Source organism: Nyctereutes procyonoides, unplaced genomic scaffold, assembly GCF_905146905.1.
Source record: "Nyctereutes procyonoides isolate TBG_1078 unplaced genomic scaffold, NYPRO_anot_genome, whole genome shotgun sequence".
Classification (NCBI taxonomy): Eukaryota; Metazoa; Chordata; class Mammalia; order Carnivora; family Canidae; genus Nyctereutes; species Nyctereutes procyonoides.
In genome coordinates this window covers 10,570,225-10,578,248 of record NW_026575044.1, presented here as the reverse complement: position 1 = coordinate 10,578,248, position 8,024 = coordinate 10,570,225, and positions in this window count along the sequence as shown.

Genomic DNA, 8,024 nt, shown 5'->3' with positions numbered 1-8,024 from the left:
ACCAAGGGTTGTTGGAAGGGAGGGGGTAATTTTGTGATGGGCATTAAGGAGAGCACACGATGTGATGAGCACTGGTTGTTATAGACAGCTGATGAATTATTGAACTCTACATCTGAAACTAATGACATTGGCTAACTGGATTTTTTTTAAAAAAAGAATCCTATCATCCTAACATTACAACTCCACAAATTCCTAAAGCATAAAGTAATAAAAACACTATTCTTTGAGAAAGGTAGGTGGTTTGTCTACAAAATTTTTTAACGAAAGGAAAAAAAATCTTTAGATAGGTTATAAATTTTGAGAAAACAAGACGGGATATCAGTGTCCTCTGCTGCGCAAAAACCATTAAGCAGCAGTAATGACAGCTAACACTGAGTGTCTTCTATGTCAGCACCAAACTAACGACCTTACATCCATGGAATCATCTTAACTGGATAGGGCAGAAACTCAATCATTTTCCTCAGCTCAGGCTGTTATAGCAAATTGCCTTGATTGCAGGGGGCAGGAGAGTGGAGGTAGGTGTTAAACAACAAACATTTATGTCTCACAGTTCTGGAGGCCAGAAAGTCCAAGATCAAGAATGCTGATGGATCTGATTCCTGATGAAGCACCTTTCCTGGTTTGCAGATGGATATGGTCTCTCCAGGATCTTTATATGGTGGAGGAGAGAGAGGAAGCCTGTATAAGGGCACCAATCCCACCAGGAGGCTCCACCTCAAGACCTAATCACCTCCCATGGGCCCCACCTCCTAAGACCATCATCACATTGGAGGTTAGGATTTGAATGTATGAAGGGCTGGGGGAATGGAGATACAAACCTCCAGTCCATAACATTTCCATTTGACTAAGGACTAGAGAAGTCAAGTAGCTTTCCCAAGGTTATAAAGCTGATAGACAAGAAGGTTAGGATCTCAACCCAGGTGAGAATAATTAAAAAGCCCATGCGCTGAAATGCTTTACTAAATACATCATAGCAAGCTTAGAGACACTATTATTGGTCACCTAATTAATCATTAGATTTAGCCCATTGTAGGGACGCCTGGGTGGCTCAGAGGTTGAGTGTCTACCTTCAGCTCAGGACGTAATCCTGGAGTACCAGGACTGAGTCCCACATGGGGCTCCCTGCATGGAGCCTGCTTCTCCCTCTGCTTATATCTCTGCCTCTCTCTTTCTGTGTCTTTCATGAATAAATAAATAAAATCTTAAAAGAAAAAGATTTAGGGATTGTCTAAACAAAAGAAAAGAAAACTAAAATGACTTTATTATAACCTTAAAGCACAGAAGACATTTTCTTGCAGGAGTGTTGGTCAATTATTTCCCATGTAAAGAAGAGCTAAGCCAGAATGAATCATTTTATTAAAATAGGATTTGTTTCCTGTAGACAAACAGAGAAACTATTAATTATCAGGATGGCAAACCCCAAAATCAGACGCAAAGAGATTGTGGAGTTGTAATCTCTGATGATCTTAAAAACCATCACTTCAAACCAATTTCATCAGCCATTTTTCTTGAATAGTTTGGAATCCACCTGACAGAAGGTAAAAGGACCAGAACAGATGCACTCTCCAGGCTCCATTCAGCAAGAAGATTCAGTGCTTCCACACCAGTACGGGAGACTAATTAAACCCACAGTCATATGGTGGAGCCAGTGATTACCTTTTAGAACAGACTGTGACCTCTCTCTGACCCAGAGGGTAGCAGCATCAGCACTTACAAGCAAATGAAATAAGGCACTGTCAGCAATGTTCCTCATGATAAAAAATGTAACAATAATAATAACAAAAAGTATCAAGACATAAAACCCCAAATAGGATGGTATCTGGAGCACTCCAGGCAATCATGAGAATAAAGGAAATGAAAACTCAAGAAAATTAAATCTGAGATATCAAAAGGGGCTTTCCTCAAAAAAGGCCCCCAATGTTATAAAATACCAAGCAAAAATTCATGCAAATGATAAGAGACAATATAAAAAACTTTGTAAGTATTGAAACTTGGCCTCATTCCAAACACTTCTTCAGATACTAGCATGGCAAAGGTCAGGGAAAAAGCAAAAATTATATTAGAGACTTATGTTAGAAGAGACAAATTAAGTATTTTTCTCTACCGTAACATTAGATATTTCCATTCTTTGAAATTTTGTTTCTCGTAATGATGACATGTTGCCCTATATAAACAATTGATCATTATTATCTCAGCAATAGTTGAATTTTCTTTGAACCACCCACACCCTTTTGCCCTGCCTGTGAGAAGATCATAATTTATCTCATGACAAGCCCAGTGCAAGCTACCAATATAACTATGGAGCAGATAATTTCTCTACATAATGATAAATTGTCTCAGCAGTAATAAAACTACTACTTTGTCTTCTCCAAAGAAGACATACAAATGACCAACAGACACATGAAAAGATGCTCAACATCACTGATTGTCAGGGAAATGCAAATCAAAACTACAATGAGCTACCACTTCACAGCTGTCAGAATGACTAAAATAAAAAACACAAGAAACAACAGGTGCTGGCAAAGATGTGGAGAAAAAGGAGCCCTTGTGCACTGTTGATGGGAATGCAAACTGCTGCAGCCACTGTGGAAAACAGTATGGAAGTTCCTAAAAAAAATTAAAAATAGAATTATCACATGATCCAATAATTCCTCTACTGGGTATTTACTCCAAAATTATGAAAACACTAATTCGAAAATATTTATTCACCTCTATGTTTATTGCAGCATTTTCTATAATAGCCAATTTATGGAAGCAGCTTAAATGTCTATCAATAAATGAATGGATAAAGAAGATATGGTATGTATATGTGATGGAATATTAGTCATAAAAAAGAATGAAATCTTCCCAGTTGCAACAACATGAATGGAGCTAGAGAGTATAATGCTAAGCGAAATAAGTCAATCAGAAAAAGAGAAAGACTGTATGATTTCACTCGTATGTGGGGTTTAAGAAACAAAACAAACAAAAATAAAAGTAAATCAAAAAACAAACCTTTAACTATAGAGAACACACTGATGGTCACCAGAGGGGAGGTGGGTGGTAGATGGGAGAAATAGGTGATGGGAATTAAAGAGTGCACCTGTCGTGATAAGCACCGGCTGATGTATGGAAGTGTTGAATCACTATATTGTACACCTGAAACTAATATAACACTGTTAACTATAATAGAATTACGTTTTTTTAAATAAAATAGGTAATTTTAAGAATGACAGATCATAGGGGCACCTGGGTTGCCCATTCCGGTTGGGCGGCTGATGAGCCTGAGGGGTCATAGGATTGAGCCCTGAGTCAAGCTCCGAGCTCAGTGGGGAATCTGTTTCTCTCCCTCTTCCTCTGCCCCTCCCCATGTGCATGCTCTCTCTCTCTCTCTCTCTCAAATAAATAAGTAAATCTTTTTTAAAAAAGAATAACAGATAATAAAAATGTCTCTGAAGAAAAACAATCACTGCTTTGTCCTCATTAGTACTTCACACTTAGGACAGAATTAACCATCTCACAAAAGCATTAGCTAATCATTAATGAGCATACTAGAGAAACCATTCCCAATTTTCTTAAACCATTATTAAGCTGCTTTAGTTCATTCTTTCATCAATAGTTATTTACCAAGCCCCCAAATTACACCAAGGACAGAGCAAAAGTATAAGTGAATGATGATCAACTTTCACTGTACAAATCCCCCAAAGACATAAATTGTAAGCGAAGGTATCACAATATGTTAGTGTCCTTTTGGTTGGAAGAGGAAGGTAGAAGGTGGTAGGAGGTGAAGAAACTGAGACATTTTCCTGAGAAGTTCAAAGAGAGTATACCTTTTGGTAAACTTTGGATTACTCACACAACAGAGCAGACAAAGGGGATTTTTCCAAATCGGGAGGAAATAAAAAGCCAACTTCAGGCTGTAGGAAGCATGCCAGGACAGAAGAATCAGGCCACTCTAGGAAGGGACAAAGGAACAGACAACCAAATCCAAGCAAGGCTAAATGAAATCTGTATAGGTGATTTAACATTCAAGTGGCTGATTCGATGAGGACAGGGTTGGGTAGAGCCATGTCTTGGAAGCAGTGATGGTTGTCAGTTGGATGCTAAGATTATAGATGATATTGGTCCTTCTAGGTTAGGGTGGTTTGGTTAGCAAAAGAGGTGAGAAGAAGAGACAAAGGCAGGAGCCTGTGAGAGGTTCCTGGTCTTGGCCAAAAGGGATAGACTCTAGTTTCAGCAGAGAATTGGAACAGAAACCCAAACCCAAGATGCCAAGACTGACGCATGAGCTAACTAGGTAAAATAGGGGTCAGATAGAAGCTCTCCGAGGTGTCTGGGAGCTAAATGTTACTTTGGCTCCATTAGACCCAACATACAGAAGCAAGGATCTACATCACGATCTTGCTACCTAATGGTTAGAATTGTTGGTGTGTGCTATGATGCCAGGCTTGCCCTGTTCGGGTCCTCTATGAAGTGAGCCTGAGTGAAATCACTGCTGGCATGTGGTCAGAACTGGAACAGCCATGGACTGATGCCACCCGCCTAAAACTACCTCCCTCACTACCTACCATGACGCCACAGCCCCTTCTACAGTCTGACCACTGCTTTGGCTTAGGACAAAGTAGGGAAACGTCTGCCTTCCCCCCACCCCCTCACACACACCGCCCGCCACCCCTGCCACCAACTAGTATATGGATACTTACTACTTTGAGCACTAGAGCTAAAGTCCAAACAATGATTTCTTCCCTATAAGTAAATTGGCCTTTTAAAGGAAAGTCGATAGAAGAGACAGCCAGGATATAACACCCTCAGCCTGAAGAATAATCAGGTGGTGATCAGGTGCCTCAATGACACTTTAGACTGAAGCTACCACCTCAGCCCCTTCTACACACTCTGTCATTCAGCACACATATATTGAGCACTGACTGTATGCCAGTCAGTGTGTGCTACATGCTTCCCAGCCTCCATGAGGTTTGAGAATACAAACCATCCTCTCTGTGGCTCTTTCTCACTCCTTGTAGAAACAAACCCTACCTTCACTTCAAGCTCTGCCAATGTAACTTTGCTGGCAGTTTCTATTTATCTACTGCTCCCTCCACCTTTTCCTGTGCCTACCTTCCCTCCATCCTTTTCCTCCTCCATTCTGGCCTTTCCCTTCTGTCTTTCCCTTCTTTCTCCCATCCCTTCCTGCTACCTTCTTTTCCCTTAACTCATCACCATCATCATAAATAAAAATAGATTTTATTTTATTTTTTTAAATAGATTTTAAAAATATTTTATTCATTTATTAATGAGAGACAGAGAGAGAGAGAGAGAGAGAGAGAGAGGCAGAGAGAGACACAAGCAGAGGGAGAAGCAGGCTCCATGCAGGGAGCCCAATGTGGGACTCGATCCCGGGACCCCAGGATCACACCCTGAGCCCAAAGCAGACACTCAACTGCTGAGCCACTGAGGCGTCCCAATAAAAATAGATCTTAAAGTATTTATTAGCTATAACCAGTCTCAGTGGGGAAAAAAATGTGTGGTTTCCCGCATGCTCCTATGAGGTTTGTTAGGACACATCGCATGCAGGTAGCCCTTACTGATCCATGAATGTAGATTTAGATGAACTCCCTTACCCAGAGGGGATAGGCTGAAGGAAGGAAATGCCAAGTGTCATTTTTTTTTCCCAACAATCGGTGATGGAGAGAAGGATGAAGAAACGATCCTATGCCTGGGACACTGCACAGGGTGGTGAAGAATGGAAAAATCTGAGCAGACATTTCATGGGGACATTCTTTTGAATGTCTTGTCCATTTCATCCTGAACGTTCTTCTCACATCCTCTCTGTGTTCCTCATGATGTCCCTTCCAACCAGGCAGCATTATTATTTCCAGATGAAAAAACAGGTGTGAAAGTTAGTGGCAGAGCTGGAACCTGGACCCAGTCTGCCTGATACCAAAGTCCATGGTGACAGAACAAAGAGAATCTTCGCCAGCTTCCTAGCTGTGTCTGCTTGAACAAAGCCACTCTGTAAAAGGGAAACACAGTCAGGATTCTGAGGGCTCACAGTCTCATTCAGCTTCACACGGTGGGCCCTGCCGTGTGCGGGTATAGACTTGGGGGGTGGGGAATGCGTGATCAGGGAACACATGAACAGGGTTCAAAGCAGTAAGCATTGAAATTTCTGAGCTAGAAAAATCATTATCTTACCTAATTCAGGAGTCACACAGCCTCTCCATAAACATTCCCAAGGACAATCCTCCGACAAAATAAGAGTCACAGTTTGGCCACATTTTTGATACTTCAAAGCCTTAGGCTCCCATGTATGCAGGGGCTTTAAGATATTTTTCTGATACTCCCACCTTTGTAAAATTTCATCTGTCATTAATTCTTTAGAAATCACCAGAGTGCAATGTGAGTATACTTAACGCTACACTTAAAAATGGCTAAGATGGTACATTTTAGGGTTGTGTGTTTTTGCAAGTAATGTTTTAAATAATCATGAGAATGTAAATCATCATGAATATGAAATACAAATAATCATCAAATATGCATCATGAAATTTGGTGGCATGGACAAGTAGGTTATTCATTTTATGTCAGAAAAAAATTAAAATCTAATGGATGACTAAGCAAGTCTGTTTGTCTGAAAACTTGGCTCTGAGCTGTTAACTATGCTGGATGCCCAATTAGTGCCACTCTCTTACATCTATTCTCTCAGAAATTGAAATAACTCCTCTTTCTCTTCGGCTTCTATGTAAACATAACTTTAGATTGTCTACAATAGTTAATATCTTACAATTTAATTCAGTTTACTCATTTATACTCTAACCTGATTATTTCTTCAATAAGATCTTTATTTGGGGAGATTTGTGCCTTAAGTAATGTATTTTCTAAGATTTTCTTCTTAAGAGATTTATTCTCTTCATGTGATAGTACTTTGTGTGTAGATGTAATTTATTTTGAGTTCTCCACTCTTTGGAAGAAGTATGTGATTAGTCTACACCAAGTCTCAGGATAGAGGATTGTCGTGTCCATCGTACTGATCATAAAACTAAGACTCGGGTGTAAGGAACTTTCTGAGGTTCAGCAGTAACAGCAGGAAGAATTTAAAGACAAAACAATGGCTGAGAAGTCGGTGCCCATGCATCAGAATTTATCAATTCTGTTACTCTTTCGGCACACAACCAGTTGGTTTTATTCAGTCCTCACTTAATGGTCTTTACTAATTTGGGATATATTCATGCTAATGTTCAGATATTGCATGTATGGGAAGAAGAGAACAATATGTTTTTGAATGTGTTTATTTGCATTTAGAATGATAAAGAAATAAAAATATCATAATAATACAGGAATCACAAAGCCTCTGCTCAGAGATCCTGGTGATAAGGATCTTACAGCTTTTTTTTTTTTTTTTAGATTTTATTTATTTGAGAGAGAAAGAGAGCATGCCCTAGCAGGGGGAGGGGCAGAGGGAAGGAATCTTCCCCAGACTCCATACTGAGTGTGGAGCCTGATGAGGGGCTCAATTCCACCACCCTGAGATCATGATCTGAGCTGAAACTGAGAGTCAAATGCCCAACCAATTGAGCCACCCAGGCACCCCGGATCTTACAGCTTTTCAAGTTTGGCTTTATTGCTAAATAAGTCTATTTTTATTATGAATAATAAATAATATATCACACACCACTCAGCAATTGCTGCTATTGCATAACAAACCACTTCAAAATTTTGTGGCTTACCACAATCTTTCATATATCTCGTGACCCTAGAGCCAGCAGGTTAGGCTCTGCTTAGTGGTTCTTCTGCTGAGTTCCTTCACGCACTGGTAGCCAGCTATAGATCAGTGTTGTTGGTGGTGGGTGGGCTCTCACACATGTCCAGAGCCTCAGCTGGGACCACTGAGCTGACTCAGCACTCATCCACACGGCCTCACATTCTTCAGCAAGCTAGCCTGGACTTTTTCACATGGCAAGGCAGGAGTCCCAATGGAGCAAGTAGAAACACATAGGCCTCTAAAAGTGTTGGCATTGGCACAGCACCACTTCCACCATCTAATATTGG